The sequence below is a fragment of the Bemisia tabaci genome, chromosome 7 (assembly GCF_918797505.1).
Source record: "Bemisia tabaci chromosome 7, PGI_BMITA_v3".
NCBI lineage: Eukaryota > Metazoa > Arthropoda > Insecta > Hemiptera > Aleyrodidae > Bemisia > Bemisia tabaci.
In genome coordinates this window covers 4212987-4237778 of record NC_092799.1, presented here as the reverse complement: position 1 = coordinate 4237778, position 24792 = coordinate 4212987, and the positions used below count along the sequence as shown (strand labels likewise).

The 24792-nt window shown below is 39.6% G+C and overlaps 1 protein-coding gene across 1 annotated transcript in view; it reads left to right on the top strand.

The window, feature by feature from the left end:
- Positions 1 to 1935: 1935 nt before the first annotated feature.
- The window catches only part of LOC109031561 (neuropeptide CCHamide-1 receptor), a 94284-nt gene continuing 71427 nt past the window's right edge, over positions 1936 to 24792 (top strand). The window contains exon 1 of the mRNA XM_072302803.1: positions 1936 to 1979. The gene's annotated coding sequence lies outside the window, so the exon portion shown is untranslated. The remainder of the gene's footprint in view (positions 1980 to 24792) is intronic.

Below are 24792 nucleotides of genomic sequence, written 5' to 3'. Positions count from 1 at the left end.
CAACGCGGTCCAAATGATCCTCCCGGAAGAAGTCGCGGAACATCGTTTTGCGGTTCACCGCGGGCGCAGTGTCGGACTTTTAGAACAAAAAGCCGCGGTAACTGCCGGCGGAATACGAGCCTACCTAATGACGGGAACAACTCGATACCCGGTAAATCGTTAAGGTAAAAGGGCGTATCTCGATTTCGACGCCAGCCCTGTTACAAAAATGAATCTATGCTCTTTGGGGTTCATGTAGCAATCGAGATACGCTCTTACGTCAGAGGAGCGACTAAATGAGGCGCGGCTGAGGAAAAAAAGGCGAATCAAAGGCCGCTTGATTCTTTGAAAAAGAGAGAGGGCTAAATTCGCCACCCCTCCCTTTATCGTTAGAGCGTATCGCTACTTTCACGCGAACCTGGAAAGCACGACTTAATACGGGCGATAGGGTTCATGTCTTCATGCGCTCACGCCCTTCGGTCAGAGGGACCGAGTGGAGCTGCGAGGTGAATCAAGTTCACGGCGTTTCATATCAAATTTCCTTTCCGCTTTGAATTTGAAAGGGCGTATCGCAAATTAGGCGCGCGTCCACTCTCTTCATTCGCTCTCTTTCTTTCCTCTCCTCCGTAGCTCAGTGCTCCCTGTTTTACTTTCTCTCTCCTTCCTCTGGTTCTCCTATATATTTATCCACACTGTCAAATTTCTATCAATAACTTATCAAATAAAATTGCATGAACTAATCATACCGATGACTTGGAATTTTGAAAGTCGAAAATGTGTCTCATAAGGCCGAACAACCCACCGCTACTTGCATTAAATATTTCAATTGCACTATTAGCTGCTACAGTTGCGAAAGTAAAATTTAGGTCTCAAAAAACAAAATTTGTGACTTCCAACAAATTATATAAAAATTATCTTTTTTATGGTAAGGATCCTCTCGTGTCTAAGCGATAGCTTTCCTGCGCTAGATAACGTAATAGAACTAATTATTTCACTATCCCCAATTGACCTACAAATTATAGGAGTTTTTGATTTGATGAATGCAGATAAATACGTATAAAAGAGCCAAAGAAGAAAGTGAGAATTTTTGGAGTTAGAGAATTAATATCAATAACGGTAAAATTCAACAATTTTACGGAGTGAATCCAACCTTGCATGGATCTGGAGAGTTTTAACATCTCAAAAAATGAAAACCTTACGAGTGAATATGGACAAAATACAAAGTATTTGTGGATTCACCTTAAAATTCTCTGAAATTGTAGATTTTTTCTTTGAAATTTTCGATTTGCTCTTCAGAAAATAATTTTAATTCCTTGTGAAGCTCCCTTTACGTAGTCGTTTTTTTAAAAATTTACTCAAATTTCTTGTTTGATCTCTGATATGTAACATTAAAAATACCTCATTATACCGCCATTAATCTGAATATTAACTGTTTTCGTCTTATGATGAACAGGGCTTTTTTAGGAAGTATCGGTGAATAGGACTGTTCGTGCTGAAAGGAACCAAGTTGAAATTAATTTAATTATATGGAAATTTGTGCCTAGAACTTTGCCTCTTTATTTATTTTTATTTAATTCATTTTCACACAGATCTTTGCTACATACTTGCAAATGTGATGCGACTTTGCTCATAATGCCTGATACAACTATTCGCACTCGACAGATGTCCGTGTTGCGTCTAGGAATTTGAAGGCGCTTTGAATTTCCTTGCTCATCTTCAACGCGGTGAGACAACAACACTGCAATTTTTACATGTATTTTTAAATTCGTATCAATGTGAGCCGCTTATTTGATGGTCTAAAAGTTTTTTAAGTTGACAATCTAATTTTATCCGCGTTTAAATGACAGTTTCGGAAGAAAAGGTTTTAAATAGCATTGATAACGATCTCTTCAATGTATCCAAATATGCACGTAGTTCATTTAGTAACTTACTAATATTGCTTATTTTATTTTTTCGCAGGTGAAAAGCTGTCTTCATTCGGATATCTTATTATTTGGCTGGTATGTTTTCCTTTTCTTTTTCTACCCTCTCGCTTCTCTTCATTTTTAAAATCTCACTAATCCGTGACGCGTTCTGAGAATTAAAACGCCGGTCTTTTACAACAGACTGATGACGTTTTCAAATGAAAAGGTCGAGGTGCCATAAAAAATCGGCTATTTCGTTTTAAAAGGAAGAATAGAAATTAGTTTTCATTAGGACAATAGTAATTTTAATTTAAAAAAATTAAGGTGGTTATGAAATCACATGTCAGAATGTTTGTAGCAGTATCCCTGATAAAAATTGGCAGTATAATCTGTGTTCCAAAATACCATACACCTACAGCCGGCTGTTAGATTTCCAATAGCCTCTATGGCCGGCTACACAATTTCTTATAGCCTTTTATAGCCGATGGCGATTGAGCAACAGCCAGGCGATAAAGTGTATGCTAAATGTTTCTAATTAAGGATGCTAGGACTTGGAGAGTTTTTGGAATACTGCTCTCTTTCTGGGCCAGTATCTTGATGTATTTTGCGAGGAAAGCTCCGTACTTTTGAAGGATGTCTGCCATTACTAATATATTAGAGCGCCTTCAGTTTCGCATGATACTGTGCAACACTTCTGATGTGAAATAGTTGCTTCAAGCGCCGTGGCACGCTGCGGCGCAGCCGGCGGGCAGTCAGCGCGGAACGCGCATTGGCGCCTACAAACCCAACCAGGATACTTCACGCGTTGCGCAATGCGTGAAGTATCCCTGTTAGGTTTGTAGGCACCAGTGCGCCGCCGCTCCGCTTTGTGTTAGGCTCTAATATTTAATCTGGCGGAGTCAGCGTTATTTAACTCATGATTTTGAAATGTTTGCACATCCTGTATGTTATTCTCATTTTAATTGATGAAAAAAAATATGTATTAAAGGAAAATATAATGTGTTTTGTCAATATTAAGGTGGTTCCGTATCAAACTTAATGATTTCCAAAGCACACGAATTTCTACATAATTTCTTATAGCCTTTTATAATCGATGGCGAAAAAGCAACAGCCAGGCGATAGGAACTATAGCCCGGCTGCATAATTTTTTATCGCTTCGGAAAATCCCGGCCGTATGATTTTCCCCGCATTCGACAGCCAGCTATATGATTTTCTGTAGCCTTCTTTAGCCGGCTTTAAGAATTTCTATCGTATTTTGAAACGCAGCTCTTTTCGCCAATTTTTACCAGGGATGTGACTTACCTCATGATATCACTGATTGTAAAAATAAAACCGGTAAACCCATGAATGATTTTCTCTTCAAATGGAAAAATGATATAAATTCTTCCTCAAGAATAATTTGTCAGCTATGGTATAGTCCCTTTTTTTGTACACGGCTATGCCCATTCAAACGCGGCCTCCACAAAACTCCCACAAGCTCTTTAGTCAGCAATATGAACCTCCATGCATATGTCTCTCATCTTCGTATTTTTGAGGAACAAGACTCATGTTTCAGGCCCATGGCATGAGTTCTTGTAACCGTTTAAACAAAATCAACGTGTAATATGAGTGTTCAAATTTCCGCGTAATTCCGTATCAACTGGCTCATCTTTTTTTTCCATCGAGATTATTTTTAACGAATATTTTAGGCCACCCGGTTCATATTATCCCACTTATTGGTAAGAAATAATGCCCTTAAATACCCCCTGAATTATGATTACTCACATGTATAATTTTGTAATTTAATCTCTAATATCTTCATTATCTCTGTCATTTCTATCAAAAATTTAACAATATCTGTGATCGATGAAATATTTTTAAACGTAGAATAAATGAGCATAAGAATTGATTTCTTTCGCACATTTTTATGACTATACATAGTCAAATCCGCATTTCACTTCAGAATTTGGACTACATAATGTAATCAGGAACTACAATTACCGGCTAAGTTTTGAGACAGCGTATGAAGTTAACCTATGCAAATAAGTGTCTTAACGGATAAGCCAGAAATTGCAGTTCCTAATTGCAAAATGTAATCCATTTTTAACTGCTACAATATAATATCTAAAAATACGTACGTATACGGATATTTCCTAAAAATACGTGTAATAATATTATAATTGTGTAATTGCATATAATTAATTGTGTGATATATATTTGTGTATAATATATGAACGTGTATAATTTCGAAATCCCGGATACATCGAAATGATAGCGATCCCTGAACTGAACTCTATCAAGACGTCTTTTTTTTCTCGAAAAAGGAAAGCAATTGGCAAACTCTTCAGTCAGAGCATTTTCCTCCATACCACAAAAAGTAAATCGAAGTGATGGGGACCCCTGAACAGAACTCTATCATGAAGACATCTTCATTATTCTCAGAAAAGAGAAAAAATTGGAGAACTCCTTAGTCTGGGCATTTTCCGTAATACCACACTAGGTAGATTTGGCGGGAAGTCCTTCCAGACAGAAAAAAGTTTATATCTTTTTACGCTTGAGGCTCATGGGAATATTTACCCTGCCGGGATCTGAACGGAGAGAGGTCATTTTCAAGATCAAATCTCCGAGGTGGGACAGGAACCAGGGTTCTTTGCTCCTGAAAACGAACTTGAGGCGGTGTAATAGATACTCTTTTTTGCCTCATCACAGCCTTTTTACGGTTTTCCCTCCCTCGACGCCCGTGCTGGCTCAACTCGTTCCCTTTTGATATAAGGGCGTATCTATATTCCTTCATGAGCCCTGTGCTGCATATTACTCTATACATGCCGGGGTTCTTGTGGGAATAGAGATACGCGCTTATGACAGAGGAGCGACGAACTTTATTTACGCGTAATGACAAATGAGAATTAAGGGGATGAGCGCAGGGGTAACTTTGGATATACGTGTATCCAAGTTTGTTCACATCTCCGAGTTCAAAGCTCCTTAACTTTGTCACCGAGACAGCCGGACTTTTGGGAGTGAAAAAATATTTGCACTGAGAAATCGTGTTTTTATTTAAATGTTAAAGTACACATTGAAGATTACAATGAAGCTAACATGCTTTTGTTTGAAATATAATACTGTCCATTAATGTCTTGACAGTTTTTCAAAACTTTTTCGTCACGAATGATAAAGGTGATCTTTTAAAAATGTATCAAAGAAATAAAGTGGAATCCCTCTTTAAGTGCATTTTATGGCAGATGCCTTCATAGCGCTATAAATAAATATTATTTCTCTCCCGCTCTCTGTATTGCACTTTCTTTGAATAATGTAATTTTGATCACGGTTCGTTTAAATAATTTGATGCATAATTAAAAATAAATTGAGTGCAAATTGATTAATGCAACCGGGTGATCAAACCGCCAAGGAAAAATATGTATACAGAAAGTCTGGATTTATCCAGGTCGAACAATTTTATCGTGTCGTATTAAAAGCAACCCTTGTGAGGTATGGTAAAATTTTAGCGGAATGTTGAAGTTTCTTTGGGTTTTTATCTCCTTTTAAAAATGTCTATAAAGTAAATTTTTGGAGAAAATAATATTGGTATAAATTGGTATAATCTACCCATAGTTATTTCCCTCCTTTTTTTAATAATAAACCATCAGATTTCTCATATCATAATATATATAGGCTAATCATCTATTCATTTTTGTATTGAGCATCGGAACGGTTTGAAATCCGATAAACTTCATCAGGGACTGCTGAAATAAAATGAGCAATTCAGCCACGACACAAAACTCATTGTGATCTGTCTCGCAACAAGTGGTTATAAAAAGCGAAAGTTCACGCAAAGCACCAGATCAAGGGAAAAACTACCCCATAAAATGTTTGTAGTGGCCGCTAAAACAATAAACGTGGTATTTACTTTTCTCGAAACCTCCGAAGCCCAAGAGTAAATAGCAGATGAACCTTTTTTCAGAGCATAGAGCCCCGTACCATGTGATCAGCGCGAGACACCAACGCTTTGGATTGCAAACTAAACTTTTTTCTATGAGACTTTTTTTCACAGAGACATTTTATTCCAGATATTTTTTTTTTCATAGGGAAAATATAAATGAATTAAAGCAATGGGTCAGTTGCGCTAGTCACTTAATCGTGTTTTGATGCTCCATTCTTTTAGATAAGCTAAAAATATTAAGATCCGTCCAAACAGAAATTTTCTACTTTTAATGTTAACCGAGATATCGCGCTTTAAAAAACTCGGCTTTTGACGTCATGCACTACAGTAAGGACACTTTTCATCGATCCACCCTCGTCTTACTTGGTTTTATCCGTATTTTAAGTCCAGCAACCAGAGCATGTCGACGGCAAAACTACCAAACCATTTATCTCGTTTGCGGTGTTTAAAAATATCCACTCATGCTGTATTTTTTAAAGGAGAACAAAGCAATATCATTCCTTGAAATTTTCTCCGAATCCGCTTCGCACAGAGAAGAAAAATCGAGGAAGTTTTTAAGAATAGACATTGCATTGTTTTCAATTAAACATTAAATTAATATGTTTTGTCATACGTCGGAAAAATCACGGCAGAATTTAAAGTATTCATATCCTTTACCCTTTAAAAATAGACAGTAAAAAACTTCCAACGTTGCAAAGTGAAGTATGAATATTTTTACCTCACAATCGGTGATGAGAAAATGTGCAACTGCGCACGCGGTAGGTTGTAACATCAGCGGCAATCGTAATCTTCTGCCATCTAGTCGAAGCAATACCGTTTAAGGAGCACCGAGCAACTATTCCACCTCGGAAGTATTGCACAGTATCAGACGCAAATGAAGGCGCACTAAAGTTTGTGAATTGGCCGATGTCGTTCACCACTGTGTAGAGTCCTACTGATCGTGCGATATGCACCTCCTGTTCTATCGATTTTAGTGAAACTTGGTATTTGATGGCATTTTTGACAGGAAACTTGAATTTCATCTCCAATTATCGAAATTTGAAAATCCAAGATGGTGAATGTGACGTGACCTAAAATGTCTTCTCGGCTCTAGTTCGATCGATTTTTGTGAAAATCGGTGCCAGAGAGTATTTTTGAACGAATAAAGCAACTTCTAAAATACAATATGTGGCATGAAATGTCATATCGGCAACTTTGAAATTATCCAACTTTGTCATCGAGACATTTGTTATTTTTCTGCTCAGTTTTAAAACCCATCTAGTCTCAGCAAATTTGGACCTTGACATCGGTGTGCTTTTCAACTTTTTTTTGTTGAAACTGCTTGATTGTGCATTTATGTATCATGTAAACCGATGGGAGTCAAAAAATTCGTACCTTTACATCGCAACATTTGAAAACTTACGATCGCGCTTTATGTTTCCAACACCATAATAACCGAAATATCTCATTGGAATTTTTCGTGGATATTTTTTGTTGAGCGAAAAAATTTTTTTAAAAAATGTAGAGGAAGTTATTTTGTACAGTTTTAAAGAAAGTAAAATAAATGAAATATAATATGACCAGTGAAACAAAGTTGCAGTCGGATGTACTAATTTTCCAAAAACCATTGAAATTCTACCAGAACTTTGATTTCGCTTACCTATGAATCCACCTGTGTCCAACATCAGGTAGACTCGTAGATATACATCCCTTCGGGCTCACAAAGTTTCCTCCGACATCGAATTTAGACCAATCAGCCATTCTTCCTCGCGATGAGATGGCCGTAAACTTCACACTTGAGAAGTTCGCAGGGGAGCATATTAAAATCTCGTGCTAAGCGACCCTTTAAAATTCAGAGCCGTTAGTCATAACTACAATAATAAAATCTGCTACAGCTCCGAGAGTAATGAACCTGCCGTGACCTTTTTTCTCGCCGGGAATAAAAGAAAGTTTCGTCTCCGTCGCACGGAACCCGACCTCACTTAATTTTAAGGACGCACGATTAATTTTACAGCGTCCTAGGCCTCAAGCCCCCGTCGCCTCATCGCGAACCGAGTTAGGGAACAAAGTTTTTTCGCCGAAACTCAAGGCGACAGGGCGCGGGCAGGATTTCCATTTATTTTTATTAAGCCGCAAATCGCCCGGCGATGAAATTTCACCCGAAATAATTATGTGGATCATCCCGCCCGTTATCTGGGTCAACCTTTGAAACGCGAAACGTTGCGATTTTCGGCGAAAATCACACTATATTGCCGGATCCAGACCCACGCACGATTGGACGTATTTCTGCCAAACGGAACTATGTGCATTTACAAAAAAGTGCAGAGGAAGTTGTTTGTTCAGTTTAAAAGAAAGTAAAATAAATGACAGTATGTTGGAGTTTTTTACCAACGTGCACTGGAAAAAAAAACACATTGGATCTAGAGTCCAGACTCTCTGAAAACATTGACAAGAAAAAGGACTCTTGATTCGATCAGATTTAAGCTTAGATCAAGAACCAAGCCTCTTAATTTGAGCGGATTTTTTTCTGATATAAGCTTAAATCTGATTGAATCAAGAGTCATTTTTCTTGTCAATGTTTTCAGAGAGTCTGGACTCTAGATCCGATGTGTTTTTTTCCAAAAGTGTGTTAGAAATTTAGTATAAAGCTTAACATTTCAGCACAGAGGGAAAAAGCTCGTATGAGCACAGTTTTCCCGGCACAGTCGTTGAGCGACGTGAGCCCTGTTATGCATACATTCTTATGGATCTCAAGGGGTTCATGTCTTAATGCACATAGTTCCGTTTGGCAGAGATACGTTCGATTAGAACCTATGCGATGGCCGAAGTGTGAAATGATCGGTATGGATTGGACATGAATCGATCGAAAAGTGAAAAAGTGAATCAGTAGACACAGATTCGATCGTCAAATTATTGAAGACCCGGTGTCGGTTCGATCGACATGAATTAATCGGAAAATAAAAACGTGAACCAATCGATGTGATTCGATCGCGACTCACATGTTTGTTGATCGATTCACGGTTTGTCGATCGACTCAGATTTTTTGATCGATTCACGGGTTTTGTCGATCGATTTACGGGTTTTGTCGATTGATTTACGGGTTTGTTTGATTGTTGAAACGGGGTGTTTTGCAATTGTCGATCGAATCGGTGTCGATCGATTCACGTCAACCGTTTCACATTTTTTTTCCGATCGATTCACGTCGATCGAGTCCATACCCTCCGTGTAATGTGCTGGTTACACGCTCAAATTTCCATCAATTTCCGATCAAATGGTGACTGGTGCGCACCATCTACCATCAAATTTCTGCGACCCGCGAAAATTTGATGGTAGATGATGGAGCTGTGGGGCTCATCCTTCATCTGATTTCCCCACAACCGTGCTTATTTCATGCTTATTTCAATCAACACGCTGTTTTAATTAATTTTACTCTTCAATCTAGATAAATCTCGACCGCCATCTTGGTCTTAATTTTGATCGGAATTTGACGGAAATTTGAGCGTGTAACCAGGCTATAAAAGCACGTATCTCCATGAAACAAGCAATTCAAAATAAAAAAAAATTGGTGAAGAGTTTCTTTGAATAAAATAAAACGTAAGCGGAGATTTGCGAAGCAGCAGTTGAAAATGCTCATTTTCCCCCTTTAACCGTTGATGTAATGCAATTTTTTCAAGGCACTCACGATCTAAAACAAAATAATTTCAAGCAAAATTCGGCGTCGTCCGATCATCACGGATCTTCCACGTTGGATTATGTTCTGAATGTACTATGACAGCTCGGGAGTAAGTTTTAATTCGGGCAAGTTTTAGGTTATTCCGAAAATGGTCCAGATTAAGACGGGCTCAGCCGACCTGGAACACATATCTTCGCAGTTTTTCAATCAAGGATCAGCGGTGTTGCCAGGTCTCTAATTTTCAACCAGATTAGCGAGCGCGAGCGGTGGGATTTTCCGGGATCCAAAGGGCCCCTAACGTAATCGGCGCACAGTGGATCGAGTCAATTAGAGAGGTTGACATGAAATTTTAGACTAGAACTGCAAATTGTGATGTTTATTTCGTCACATTTTAAATTTCAAGGGGTGCTTTTACAAGAAAATTTTACGAGGAAACCAATGGAACCACTTTCAAAACCTCAAAGTCTAGTATAAATGGAGTCTTAAGCGATTAAAGTTTCCAAATTTTGTCCGACCGCTCCTTCTGACTCGATCCATTGTGCGGCGGGAACAAAGCTGGAAATGGTGGAGATAAATACGCGAGACGCGGCTTGAGATGAAATGAACGCTTTTCAAAACCAGAATGAGCTCCGTGGGAAGTGATTGATGCGGGTCTTATTGTTTCTTCCGCACCTATATCCTCGCTCATCTCACAAGGACGTATCCTCATTCCCTGATGAGCCCTGGGCAGTATGGAGTCATATGGATGATAAGGCTCATTCCAGAATGGAGATCTCGTCACCTTCCGGTCCAAGTATCCGCCGCCATTTTATTTTTTTACAGAGAAATTTCTGGTCGAATCCGTTTGAAAATTTCACTGAATTTTATCGGCGGCACAAAAAAAAATTCAAAGAAATTAATTCCCAACTTGTCACCGAGAGCCGCTTCAACGCTAGGGACCGGAAAGTTGTTTCTCAGAGGGCGTTTCCGAAGTACGTAACGCCGAAAATCGGATTTTAACCCCCCCCCCCTTCACAACTCCTGCAACGCAAGTGTGGCATACATCTGCATTGCCGTAAAAAATTACGTTCACGATTAAAATTTTTGGAGTGCAATTCGGTGCCGAAGTCTATACAGCGCCCATTAAAGAAGCCGAATGATATGAATGCAGACATTGGCGGATCTAGCGAATTGGCAACATTGTCTTTTCTCCATATAAACGTATAGAAATGTATCGATTATTGGAGGGGCCAGGTGCCCCCTCAAGAATCGATTATTCAGCATAGAGTTAAATATAGGAAATTTGGTGTTGCCAAATTGCTGGATCCGCCTCTGAATGCAGAGGTCTACTCTTTTTAAGGAATGACCTAAATTTTTACGGAGCGGAATCTACTCTTTTTATGAGGTGCCGCATGCTATTCTGCCGCGCTAAGGAAGAACGCTGTATGAGCCTTCAGACGTTGCCAAATTTCCTTTTATAAAATATGAATTTTCAGGGAATTCTGTGAACAGTTTTTGAAACAATGTCTAGAGGATCTTATTTGCTAGCGAATCTAAATCATCTGTAAAAAAGATAAAATATTCGAGACTCGCCTCTAAAATAAACGTTATATCTAAGGAAATGTCTGAGCAACTCCCAAATGTTTATAGGGCGTTTTTCTTCAGCAAGGTAGTATTATAGAGCAGATTGTATTTTGAACGTATTGCTCGGGTTCTTTCGATGCTATACAGACTCTGTGAATCATCATATACCGAATTAAAATTCTCGATTTTTAACAGTGTAGCTTTCTGCTCAGTTGTCCCCGAATGGACCACTAGACAAGGCACGAATTTCAGCATTCTAATACATGTTTCTAAACCAAAATTTCAAGTGAAACACGATGCACATAACGAAAATTCCTGATATCAACTCCTTACGAAGATACTTAAGGTGATTCGATGGACGCCATATTTTGTGTCAGAACGGCATGCGATATATCGCATCACTTGGTTTCATATTTTTAGCTACTCGTCATTTTTCTCCTATTTTGAGATCGCAATTCTGTTGTCAGGAGTCTAAAGCACTCACTTACCAATTTTAACAAAGAAATTCAACGTAATAAAGGCGTGGTTTTTTCAGAGAGAAAATATCGCGTTCGAGTGCAGTTTCGATATCAGTATCGAATGCGATGTTTTCTCTCTGAAAAAACCACGCCTTTATTAAGTTGAATTTCTTTGTTAAAATTGGTAAGTGAATGCTTTAGACTCCTGACAATAGAAGTGCGATCTCAAAATAGGAGAAAAATGACGAGTAGCTGAAAATATGGAACCAATTGATGCGATATATCGCATGCCGTTCTGACACAAAATATGGCGTCCATCGAATCACCTTGATGATTCTTGATGCGTAAATTCAAACCACCCGCTCATGAAAACACAATGCTCTTCAAATGTTTTCTTACATGGATGAACTTAAGAGAAAACCTCCGTGGAAATTTCAATGAATTCGGTTGATCACAAAAAACCCCAAAGCGCCACTGGGTCTTGGAGTGGCACTCCCTTCATTTCTTGTTCAAAACTCTCCAAAATTGCGGCGTTGGGTGCAGAAAAGGCATGTCTTAAAATCTTCACTGCTATTTCATATTTCAGAGAGGAAACTACTCAGAAAATCTTCTGAAATTTTTCATTTTCAGCATTGAAAAATAATTTGGAAAATTTAGTAAAAGTTTCAACGAATTCCATGAACCTTCTTCAATTATAATGAACGCAACATTAGCGGAGATGTTGAGACACCGCACACGGAAAAAAATGAATTGCGGATTTAAGAATTAAAATGCTAAAAAAACATGTCCGACATGTTTTAAATGAACATTTTACAACAGTGGAAATTTAATTAAACCACGCGTTTGGTTAAATTAGCATGTTTTATTGTAAAATCTACATTAAAACATGTCGGACACTCTTTTAATCGCAACATTGTTATACAAGCAATTTTATTTTTTTACCATGCAACCAAGAAATACATTTTCTGCACCCAGCGCTTCAATTACAATGAAAAACCCACAGGATCTCCCTCCCTGAGAAAATGAACTGTTTAAGAAAAGACTATGAATATGACCCTTAGATTGTCGAAAGATTTATTAGCATCTTCGGATCAAGATCAGAATCGTAAACAAAAGGGCTCCACTTTAATCCGCGGTGAGCTAAAGTCAATTCGGACATGAAGAACATCTGTCTACCGCCTAGGGGCTGTCACAGATTCCCGAAACGGTGACGGCACCCTATATTAAAAAATAAGGCATCTCGATTTGTCTTGAAAACGAGTCGCGGCTTGACTCCTGTTAATACGATTTGCGTAGACAGTCAAGGGCCTAACCAATTTCCCAGATGAATCCCATTTTCCGTTCTGCTCCGTGTTTTTCGCGGCTCTAACGGGAACGGAACCGCGGCTCTGGTCCGCGGCGCACAGTGGATCGAGTCAATGGGGAAGGTCGGACAAAATTTGGAAACTTTAAACGCTTATAACTCCGTTTATACAATACTTTGAGGTTCTGAAAGTGGCTCCAGAGGTTTCCTCGTGAAATTTACTTCAAGAGGCACCCCTCGAAGTTTTAACTGTGGCGAAATGAACATCAAAATTTGCATTTTTAGCCAAAAATTTCATGCCCGACCGCTATAATGGACCACTGGACAAGGTACGAATTTCAGCATTCTGATACATGTTTCTTCACCAAAATTTCACGTAAAACACGACGCGCACAACGAAATTTACCGAAATCAACTCCATCCGAAGATATTTAATGATTCTTGGGGCGTGAATTCAAACCACCCGCTCATGAAAAATCAATGCTCTACGTGATACACATCGCGCTAAACGTTATCATGATAGTTTCTGCGATATAAAAATCTGGCAACCTCAATCTTGACGCTTTGGCTCAGTTATAGCAAATTACTTATAGTTTGAAAAGCACACGGTGGGAAATGAATATTGCTCGATTGAGAAGCTTGCTGAAACCGCTGTAGTGCGCGATTTGACTCACGTAGAGCTTTGAGTTTCTTGTGAGCGGGCAGTGCAAATTCCTCGTGACCTATTTGAAATAAAAACGTTAATATCTTCGTTAGGAGTTGTTTTCAGTAATTTTCGTTGCGCGAATCGTGTTCTACGTGAAATTTTGTCGGAGAAACATGTATCAGAATGCTGAAATTCGTACCCTGTCTAGTGGTCCATTGACTCGATCCACTGTGCGGCGTGACGAAATGTCAGCTCCGGGAACGACGCTTTTGTTTGTCTTAAGGGTTCCGGGAACAAGCTCGGATAACGGCTCAAGTGTCGCGAGTCGCGAAAAATAAGTTTCGGGGGGAGGGAAGGGTGTCGTGAGTATCATGACGTGTCGTTGTCCTCCGTGCTAAGGAAAAGCGCTGTATAAACATTCGACTCTTGCCAAATTCTCTCTCAGGAAAGACGTGTGTTAGAGGAAGCATATGAATATTTTCTCTTCAAGTTTTTGGTTGGGCAATTTAGATCTGATAGCGAATAAAACTCTTGGAAAAAATAGAGAACAAATATTAACGGAGCTTCCGAAAAATGTTTATCTTATCACGGAGAATTTAGCAACGCCTGAAGGTTCATACGGCGTTTTCCCTTAGCGCGGTAGTGCTGAATTTGTTTCGCTTGCGGAGTTAACAGACGCCACCATTCATGAGTGCCGGATTTCTTACACGGGTCGTTTTTTGATGATGGTGAATTGATGACTCTTGAGTTTAAGGGAAGTATTCATCAACGTTTTTCTGACAAATCCTATTCTCAGGAAGCCCCATATGCCTCACATTGTGATGGAGAGGGGTTGGAGGAGATCCTAAACATAGCATGATGTAAAAAATATTTTTTGCCAATCTCGAGTAAAATTCAACAGTATGACTTCGGAAATGGATCCTTATGAGGAATTAGTAGTATTTACGACTACAAAAAATACAATCTCGGAAAAAAAATACAATCTCGGAAAGAAAATACACTACAAGTTTTGTAAATGTTAATGTTGATTCGCTTCTATCATAAAGTTTTTCAAAATTATAGAATCCTTCCTTTTGTTGCCGGAAGCTTTTGATTCATCACCACTTTAAGCGCAATGAAAACTAAAGCGCCTTCAATTATTCAGCGTGCAACACGCGCAACCGTTGAACACGAATAGTTGCATCCAACAGTTGTGTCATCAAAGACACATTTCTTGAACAGCTAAATCCCAAGTCAAATTCTTTCAACTCAACGGTGGTCATCCTCTCTGCCCGCTTGTTTTCTTGTTTGGACTGTCATATTCATGTTTGCGCCGTCAAGAAGATCTCCTCTTAATCCAAGAATAAAATTACTCAAATCAGGCATAATTTCATGAAATAAATGTCGGGAAATCGGGATTCCGCGCAACGTGGCTGACTCGCGGGTGAAAAATACGCGACACGTACGTGTTGTATCAGCGATTGCAATCTGCCGGAGGACATAGCCGCGACTTTACAAGCGGAGGAAAGCCGGAAAGGGCCCATTATTACGATAACGTTGCCAACGGCGTTACAGTTAACAAACTGTTTGGTTCGATAGCTTCCGGCCCGGGGCCTTGATTCATTGTCCCCGTCCCTTTATCCTTCATTCCGGTACATGTTCGAGTAAACGATACAGAAAAGACACCGTGACAGCCTGTAAATTGAATTTGTTCGGCTCTATTAGCTGAATCGATTTTTTCGCGTAAGGGCGCGCGTCGATGCCACGCACAATGGATCGAGTCAGTGTGGGAGGTCGGACAAAATTTAGAAACTCGAAAAGCTCATAACTCCGTTTAAACTAAACTTTGAGGCTCTAAAAGTAGTTCCATTGGCCTTCTCATAAAATTTTCCTCTAGAGGCACCCCTTTAAATTTAAAGTGTGACGCAATAAACATCAAAATTTGCAGTTGTCAAAGATTGTATGTCCGACCCCTCAGATTGACTCGATCGACTGTGCGACGTTTCAATATCACCGAGTTTGGTGTGACCTAACCTAACCTAACCTATTACCTATACTTATTTTCTACCTGTCAGCACCTATTTTCTATGTATTGGTATTAACTGTATGCTTATTCGTAGGTATTTTCTACCAGGCAGGACCTATGGAAATTAAATATTGTCTGTCACTCTCATCGAATAACATTGAAGAGCCCTGGTAAAAATTGGCAGTGGAATCTGTGTTCCAAAATACCATAGACCTACAGCCGGCTGTAAGATTTCCAATAGCTTTTATAGCCGGCAACACAATTTCTTATAGCATTTTATAGCCGATGGCGATTAAGTAACAGCCTGGCGATAAAGTGTATGCTAAACGTTACTAATTACGGATGCTAGGACTTAGTGAGTTTTTGGATTACCGCTCTCTTTTTGGGCCGTAGTATCTTGATTTATTTTGCGAGGAAAGCTCCGTACTTTTGATGGATGCCTGCCATTACTAATATATTAAAGCGCCTTCAGTTTCGTATGATACTGTGCAATACCTCTGGTGTGAAATAGGTGCTTCAAGCGCCGTGGCAGGCGGGCAGAGAGCGCGAAACACGCATTGGCGCCTACAAACCTAACAGGGATACTTCACGCGTTGCGCAATGCGTGAAGTATCCCTGTTAGGTTTGTAGGCGCCAGTGCGTCGCCGCTCCGCTTTTTGTCAGGCTCTAATATTTAATCTCGTGGAGTCAGCGTTTTTCAACTCATGAATTTGAAATGTTTGCACATCCTGTATGAATTATTCTCATTTTAATTGATGAAAAAAAAAAGTGTAGTAAAGGAAAATATAATGTGCGTTTTGTAAATATTAAGGTGATTCCGTACAAACTTAAGGATTTACAAAGCACACGAATTTCAAGAATATCGTGCAAATGTACAGCAACCAGAAAAAAATGCGATCAATGCAGTCACAGATGTGTGCAAGAATGCTGTGAGGCTTTCTAAACAACCTTCTCTTTACATTGTTAACGCAAATGTCCAAACTTCTGTTGGTCCATTAATTCAAAGTTTACACAAAAATTCATTCGCCACAACTTTTTGCACTCATTTTTCGCACATCGAAGAACTCATTCGTAGTGACCATCCCAAAAATATTGTATTTTTCATAAGCAATATCAACAAAATTCTCAATTTAATTCTGGCCTCCTCCGTCAAAAGTGCAAGACACATCGTCAATGGTTATAAAGATGGTAATATTACTGATATCCCTCCTCTGATACTTTATAGAAATTCTTCAGTAGAAAATTTTGATAAAGCGGATGAAGCGAGATCCATCCCGAGTTTGCCTGATTACTGCATTCAGATACACCCAACTCTCGAGTTAATAAGAACGGACACCAAATGCAATTATGAATTGTCCATTACTCAGGCAGAGCTCCAGCACGGATCAATCTTGAGCGACCCTGTACATCATGCCACCCGTGATCTATCAAACAACAACATTTGGAACTCAAAAAATCATCTAATTTTTGTCGTGAGTAATTCCAACATTAAAAACTTCAGCTCATTCGTGGACAGAAAAGTGCTGAAGTCATCGTTAGGTATGAAAGACATGGTCAGCAACGGAGAAACACACCAAAAAAGTCGGCGGGGACTTCAGGTCCTTTTCCAATTCATCTGGCGGTTCTTCAAAGGGGTGAAAACGGTTATCTGCTTGAAGGCAAATTGCTTTTATTACAATCCTGTCTTGGAACAAGTTGCATATTATCCAATTTCCGATGCCGAAAATCGAGTTGACTTCCAATGGGATGATTGGAATGGAAAAATATTTTTGATTCAATCTTTCACAGGAAAAGGTACGGAGAGAGCTAGTGTGCACGGCGTCTGGGACGATATTTTGGCTGATGCCCTACAAAGTCTTCAAACGAGTAAAAAAATTTTATTCCTCCCATTTCTAAAGACTGTGAAAGACTTTGATCATTACGAGGACGGTTAGAAATACGGACTGGACATTATTATTTGGACGCAAGGGTTTAGTCCTGAATTCAAAGATACCAATCCATTAAACTTTGATACAACGGACACTATTGAATACTGCAGTTTGTGCTTCATGACCCCTCGTGCCCCGTTCGTACCCCAATTCTTGGTAATTTATAAAAGTTTTGACCCTTTCGTTTGGTTATGTTTCTTCTTTGCTGTCCTCGTACTCTTACTAATGCAATATTCACTCCAGCTTTCTCAGATTGCAATCTTTAATCAGCTCTACACACAAATGGAGTTATTTTCTTACAACGAGGTATCCGCTCTATTAACAGTCTGGGAATATTTTCTGTGTGGAGCACCAATGAAGCTGCTTTTAGGGCGATTATTCACGGGGAAAATTCTCTTCCTCATTTTCAGCTTTGCTGTATTGATATTCCCATCCGTCATCCAGAGCAGAATGTTCGAGCTTTTAAGCCTATATGCACGTTATCCAGAAATCGATACTTTGGAGGATTTAACTGAATCAGAAATCTTCGCCCGTGTTCCAAATATCGAAGCATTTTCGAGAATCATGAAACAATGGCCCCAATATGAGAGTCTGAAGAAAAAGCTGATCCAAGATTATAATTTTTATGAAAACATAGACTCCGGGGGAGTTACCGCCGAAACGGGTTGGTGTTGGTCTTACGAGTTCCTCGAGTTCCTCTCTGAGATGAGTTGGACTTCCTTTACGAAAAGCTCATCCGATCCCAATATGTCCTCCGAGATTATGAACTCATCCCTGGTTAGAGGCTTCCTTGCCTTACAGACAAATGAACTAGCGCATATGAACATGGACGCGTATGCGTTGAGTGTCCCAGGTATGTTTCTCTCGCAGGAGAATTTTCTTTTTAAGTCCCAATTCGTCCCTCACGGAATCGAAGTTCATCGTGTCAAAGAATGCCTCGTCTCATATCCATTTTCGTACAGAATGCCGAAAAATTCATTTTTCCTCGAACCGCTGAATAGAAAAATTGTTCAACTTCTCGAGTCTGGTCTTGTAAAGAATCGTCTTGAAATTGTACTGACGGGACGGTATACAGGTGATGGAATGGACGTTGGAGCGCAAAATTTTTTCGGTGTTCAACGCTATAAACAAGCCGTTGATGACGCACCAAGACCTTTTACCATGCTGGATCTACAAATAGCGTTTATCAGTCTGGGTGTTGGACATCTGCTCGCCTTTTTAGCGTTCATTGCGGAGCTACTCATCAACTACAATGAGACAGCGGTCCATAGATTTTTTACTGAAATTCAGAAATCGACCACTTATTTTGTTACAGCCTTCATTATGCGCACTTTGAGGAGATGAAGACAGACAATGGTAATTTTTTTCGCGTCCAGAAATAACAACTCTGCACTGTATACTTACTAAGCAAATTAAGCACCTTTTTACTTTTCTGTCAGCAAATCCATTCTGTCACTTAACTTTATTGCGGATGCAGTTGCGAGGCGTGAATGATCGATTATCAATATCTCCCTATTTAAAGCTATGGTAAAGAATCGATTATTAAGGTGTTCGCTGCGAACAATCTGTTTATCGATCCTTTTCCATAGGTTTAAATGCCAGATCAGTCGATATATCGCAAAGCACGCCACGCCACTGAGAGGATGGCAGGAGATGCATTTGTCAACTGATCGCCATTCGTCTGTCACGGAAGAGGAAGCACCCGTCAAGGAGCGAGATACGCTCAAAATGAGATTTTTTCTTCTTTTAACTGCAACTGAGTACTTTTCACCTCGACTATTAGCTTTGTGACGACCATTTTGCGTCTCCTCTCGCACATAGGAAAAACAGCAAACTGAGAACTCTTTCCAGGAGTAAAATCTCATGATGATCAATTTGGTTTATCATAAATGGATTTCTTCTGAAGAGTATGTATGAACAAAATTCTAAGAAGTGATGCTCACTAAGTTCCCATTAAGAAGATAAAACCTGATTTTTGCCTGGAGCGTCGTAAATCGATGCTCCTTTTATCTTCTTCTACCCTTAGTATTTCCACAAATAGGCCAAAAATCGTGGAGTATTCGCTCGACCAATCAGAAGACTACAATATAATGTAACTAACGGGAACAGCAATTAGACCAATGGCAATTTTACAATTTGGCAGCACTGTTTTTCCTCAATTTAAATTCATTAAAAATATCACTTTGAGGTAAGGCTAGCGCCTTTACCATAAATCGACTTTTAAATGGCGGAAAAATAGTTGCCTACTCTACTCTCTAGTTTTACGCTTTTACCTGAAATCTAAGAAACGTTCTGACCTAAAATTTTTTTCGTGTATTCTTTATAATCTGAGGAAAATCCAGAGAACGTTCCAAGGCGCGTTCTTATTTTTGTTTTCTGTTAAAAGATTAAAACTTGAGAGGAAGTTAAGCAACTTGAAGTGCATCAGTCAGTACATCAATGCCGCTGATATCCATCCAATTTATAATTTCAACAATGAATAAAACAAAACATCGCCTTTAAATTTCCTTGTGTATTTCCTGCAGATGTTAAAACTATTTCGAGGCAGAATGTTGTTTAGTTTTCCCGTAAAAAAATAAAATACGCGAAGAATGAAGACAACATCTGATGTACACGGAGAAAAAAAACTTCGTGTGTGGGACCCGAAGTTGAGGTCATATGGATCTCTGAAGTTTTCGGATCGCGTATCTAAAAACTTGAGTTCCAGCTGCCGAAGTTTGGGTCGGACATCTGAAGTACTTCGATATATACCGAAGGGTTCGGGTCACACATCTGAAGTACTTCGGTACACGTCGAAATGCCTCGATGTCTGACCCGCACTTCGGCAGCTCGACCTAAAGTTTTCGGATGCGTGATCAGAAAACTTCAGAGATCCATATGACCTCAACTTCGGGTCCCATGCACGAAGTTTTTTTCTCCGTGTATTTAGGTTGATTCTCAGTGTCGTCAAATTATATCGCAACAAAGAAAACTGCGTTGTGTCACAACTCTTTAACTTAACCCAATTTGTCACTGCTCCGACATAAGGGTGTGTCTCGATTTCTGCATGAGCTGCGGGAAGTATAGAGTAAACGGAGAACAGGACTCTCATGGAAATCGCTCATATGTCAGACGAGCGACGAATTGGACCGAGTCTATAAAACGCACCAAGCCGGACTGAAAAAAGAAGGTTTGAAGTTTCATCTTTCCACGAGACACACTGTGAGAATAAAATTTAACCTCCCCCCCCCCCAAGTTACTTGAAGTTTTTAATACATTTGAGGATTTTGTAAACTTGAATGATTATCGGGCTAGGTTTCGTACTTATCCATGCTTCAAGCTTTCAAATTTTCAAGGATCAAGGCCGAGTAAGGCCGGGGTTAGGGCTTTTTAAAAACTATTTTCATGTTTGAAATATTTTTTCTTGACTTTCAGGAGAAAATTTACAGTACGTTGGAAATGTAGTCAACGTGCGTTAAAATCCAAAAAAACTGGAAATCTCTTACAGAGGGAAAAAACTCATTCGAGCACAATATTTTCCCTCAAAGAGATACGCTGTTCGGTGAAACTCTCGTTACGTTTTTTCCGTCTGTATTGGGATTTACAGTTTTCTAGATTTTAAAGCACGTTGGCTACATTTTCAACACCGAAAAAATTAAATTGCCGATTTAACAATTAAATTGCTGAAAAAGGTGACTGCAACGTTTCAACGTAGATTTTACAACAAAAAAAATGCTAGTTTAACCACTATTGTAAGCTAATTTAACCACGTGGGTGGTTGAAGTAGCATTTTTTTTTTGTTGTAAAATTTACAGTGAAACATTGCAGTCACTTTTTTTTAGCTATTGAATTTTTAAGACAGCAATTTAATTTTTTCCGTGAAATTACTGTCTTTACGACTCGTGCGTCTACCGCAATCATGTTTGAGAAAATTTACCACAAGATAAAATCAAAACCACTCGGCCTAACTCATTTTTTTCCAAAATGCGCGTTTGTACGTTTCTGTTAACTTGGCCCAATAGATGATAAATGCTTCCTTTCACGGACCTGGTTCCTTACAGTGTGTGTCGCCATCTACGCGCTAAATTTTTTACAACGGATCGCTAAGGATTCATCCGCAGAACGACGGTCGTAAACATGAATCTCGTAATTTCGCGGGAAGATGGACGATGCGATGCCGCGGCATCGACTTACAGCATCCGGCTCCAGAGGCGGCTGCGGGTAACGGGCAGGATGCACTTTCGTAACTAATTTCCCCGCTGCGCTGCTGATTGTCTATCCTTCCCGGCGCTCCTGCATGATATCTCGCCTTTCGCCATACCCCTTCGACGGCGACCTTCCTTTAAATTAATTCCGCGTTTTAATTAATTTTTTCTTGCTTCTCGTTTTTCTTGCCTCGGCGAGACTGCGGCACTCGATCCCTCGCCCTGCGCCGGGGATATTGTGCAGTTCTGCCGTGATTTTTCTTCTTTTTCTCTAAAGAGCTTACGGTTTTTAATGCGCTATTCTTCAGCGCGGAAAATACTTCATTTGTATGAGGGTACTACGAAGTTTACACACAATAGGCTGTTCGTAAATCGGCTGATTACGTGAACGGCCTTGCAGATTCTGACCTACATTCGTGTCCCAGTTTGTGTCCTCAAAAATGTTGTGAATGAGGAATATTAGTATAGTAAGTTGGAATATTAGTATAGTAAGTTACTATAGTAAGTTGGAATATTATTCCTTCTATTCATCTTCTTTGCCCTCAACCCTTTTCCCACTCTATTTTTCTTTTTTAATTCCTTTTATTTTCCCCCCTCTCTCTTCCACTTTCTCAAATGTCATCATTTGACTCAATGTTAAGAGACTTAAGACACAAGCTCGTCAAACTAGGATAAAGATTTCACCGATGTTCAACACAGAGAAAAATCTATGGCTTATAAACCAATCAATGGTTCCTATGGAACACCACTGATAGTAGTAAAGGCAACATAATATCACATATACCTTACAATTAGTGAAGGTATATATACCTTAGTATAGTACGAGATATCATAGTATGGTTCACAGACCGAGAATCATTAGTTCGTTTACGAATATTAGTGCTGTTACGAACCACTAATTGGGTTGTAAAGCCATAGATTTTTCTTTACGAAGAGGCTCAACCACCTTTACATATTTTTTTCAGATCCACTACAATAAGCATCCCCGGTGTTGTCGGAAACGATAAAACCGGAAGAAAATACATTCGATGACGAAACTCGAGCGCCGACGAAATTTGTCAGAATGAAAAATAGGTCAAGTGATAAAATGCGCTGCACCTGCGTCCGCGATGTGAAACAATGCGTGCTAGGCGCTAGGCGGGGAAAAGCTAAAAGTTAAGTCGAGGAGCCCGGAACTGGTGTTGAGGGATGGAGGGTCGGAAATAAGGTCGTTACTTTTATTGTAACCGATTTTTCAGGTCCCACTGGCCGCAGCTGCACCACCCGCGCGCCTGCCGAGACCCGCGAGTCGGTAACATCGGGGTTCGACCATTTAGATCGGCCTCCTATGGTGTAGTGGTTGTAGCGCTATGATCGGGAGGTCCCGGGTTCGATTCCCGGTCAGGCGACCCGAGTTTGATGGTCTCAAACAAGGGTTGCCTCGGACTGGTTGTAGGACGGAGGGGGAACGGGACTTAAGCGCAAGGATTAGCCCTTGTGAGCTACTTGAAGTAGTAAATAAAAAAATAAAAAATAAAAAAAATAAAAAGATGTATGTTAAACAATCGATATGTATCGAACAGGTTCCCTCGTCTAATATCGATTTTTTTCTAGTGGGTTCAAAAATTTTTCATGGAGTATCCGAGCAACATTCCTGCCGCGTTCGTTGCTCCTAGTGTGTCCTAGGTTACCTAGTCAACAATGAAACTATCAGCGGGCTGATTCTTGAAATTGATAGACAAAGCCATAGACAAAGAGGACATAATTAGTATGGATTGATCCTATTGGTTAGTCTGGGTGGTTTTCATAGACTAAGGGGGTAAATGATGGACTAAATGAAGGGTTTCTGCTGAGTTGACGTTAGTTAGGCGATTACCTATCTCCTTTCTATGGATTCTACCATGTATTCTTATGGCTCTTGGCTGACCGATTATTAAAATTGATAGACAAAGCTTTTGTCTCCTTTGTCTATAAATTTCAACAATCAGCTTGCAGATAAAGTATATCGTTTGCGGTATTTAAAAACCTCAATTTCCATTTTTTTGTATTTTTTTGAAGGAGAACAAATCAATATCATCCCTTGAAGTTTTCACTGAGTTTTCTTCGAACAGAGGAGCAAAATCAAGGACGTTTTTAAAAATTGACGTTCAGGAGTCTCTCATTGAAATAATAACGTATAATAGGAAATCTGCAACGTCGCAAACCGAGATATGTGATCTAGTAGCTTCACCGTCAAAGTGTTTTAGGCGGGCAACGTCGTAAAAAATTTTATGTATGAAAGCATTTCTTGGAAAATTGACACTGTCGCAATGAAAATCAGTAATATTTCACGTCATGTTCACTACAAGCAACGCTGAAATTAAGTTAAAATGTAAGATGAACAGGCAAAATTTCGTCAGTTGGAGTCGTATCTGACGACGCGACGAAACGAATTTCATTATAGCGTCTGAATACAACTATTCGAACTCCACGGATGTCCGTGTCGCATACCCTCTTAAATGAAGGCGTTTTGACTTTCTTGGAACTCACCGCTTCACCTGCAGTGCGATGGTGATGTATTGCGAGGATCCGAAAAGACAGGGTGCGTTGAATTCTTCGTTTTAATTATAGAGACAAAACTAAAGCACAACAGATATTCACAACGTACGCCTATTTGTAATTTTTCTTTCCGCAGAAGTATCTTTGCTGTACAAAAGAAGAATTGAAGGCGTTCTGTCTCTCTGAATGCTCGCAATGCTCCCCGACGCAGCGCCACGCCGCACACTGGACCGAGTTAGTAGGAGAAGTCGGACCAATTCTGGAAACTTTGAGAGCTTATATTTTCGGAAATATGGAACAAAAAAGTTTAAGAGTGGTTTCATTAGTTATTTGGTAAAATTTCCTTTGAGAAACACCCTTTAACCTCTAATTTGTGATGAAATAAACATCAATATGAAATTTTAGCCCAAAATTTCATGTCCGACCTCTTCTATTAACTCGTTCCACTGTGCGCCGCGGGTGAAGCAACGAGTGTAGTACCTGGAAAGACAAAACGCCTTCACGTGCGTGCGTATGCAACACGGACATCCGTAGAGGCCGAATAGTTGCGTCTAGACGTCATAATAAAATTCGTTCAGTTAGCGTCGCGTGCAGTACTAACTGAGGGCTCTTTGCCTACACCTTAACTTAATTCCAGAGTTGCTTCCAGCGTCGATGATGTAATACATCGCTGATTTTTATCGCGACATAGTCAACGTCCCCAAAACTTTTTTGATTGTTACAATGTATTTCAACGT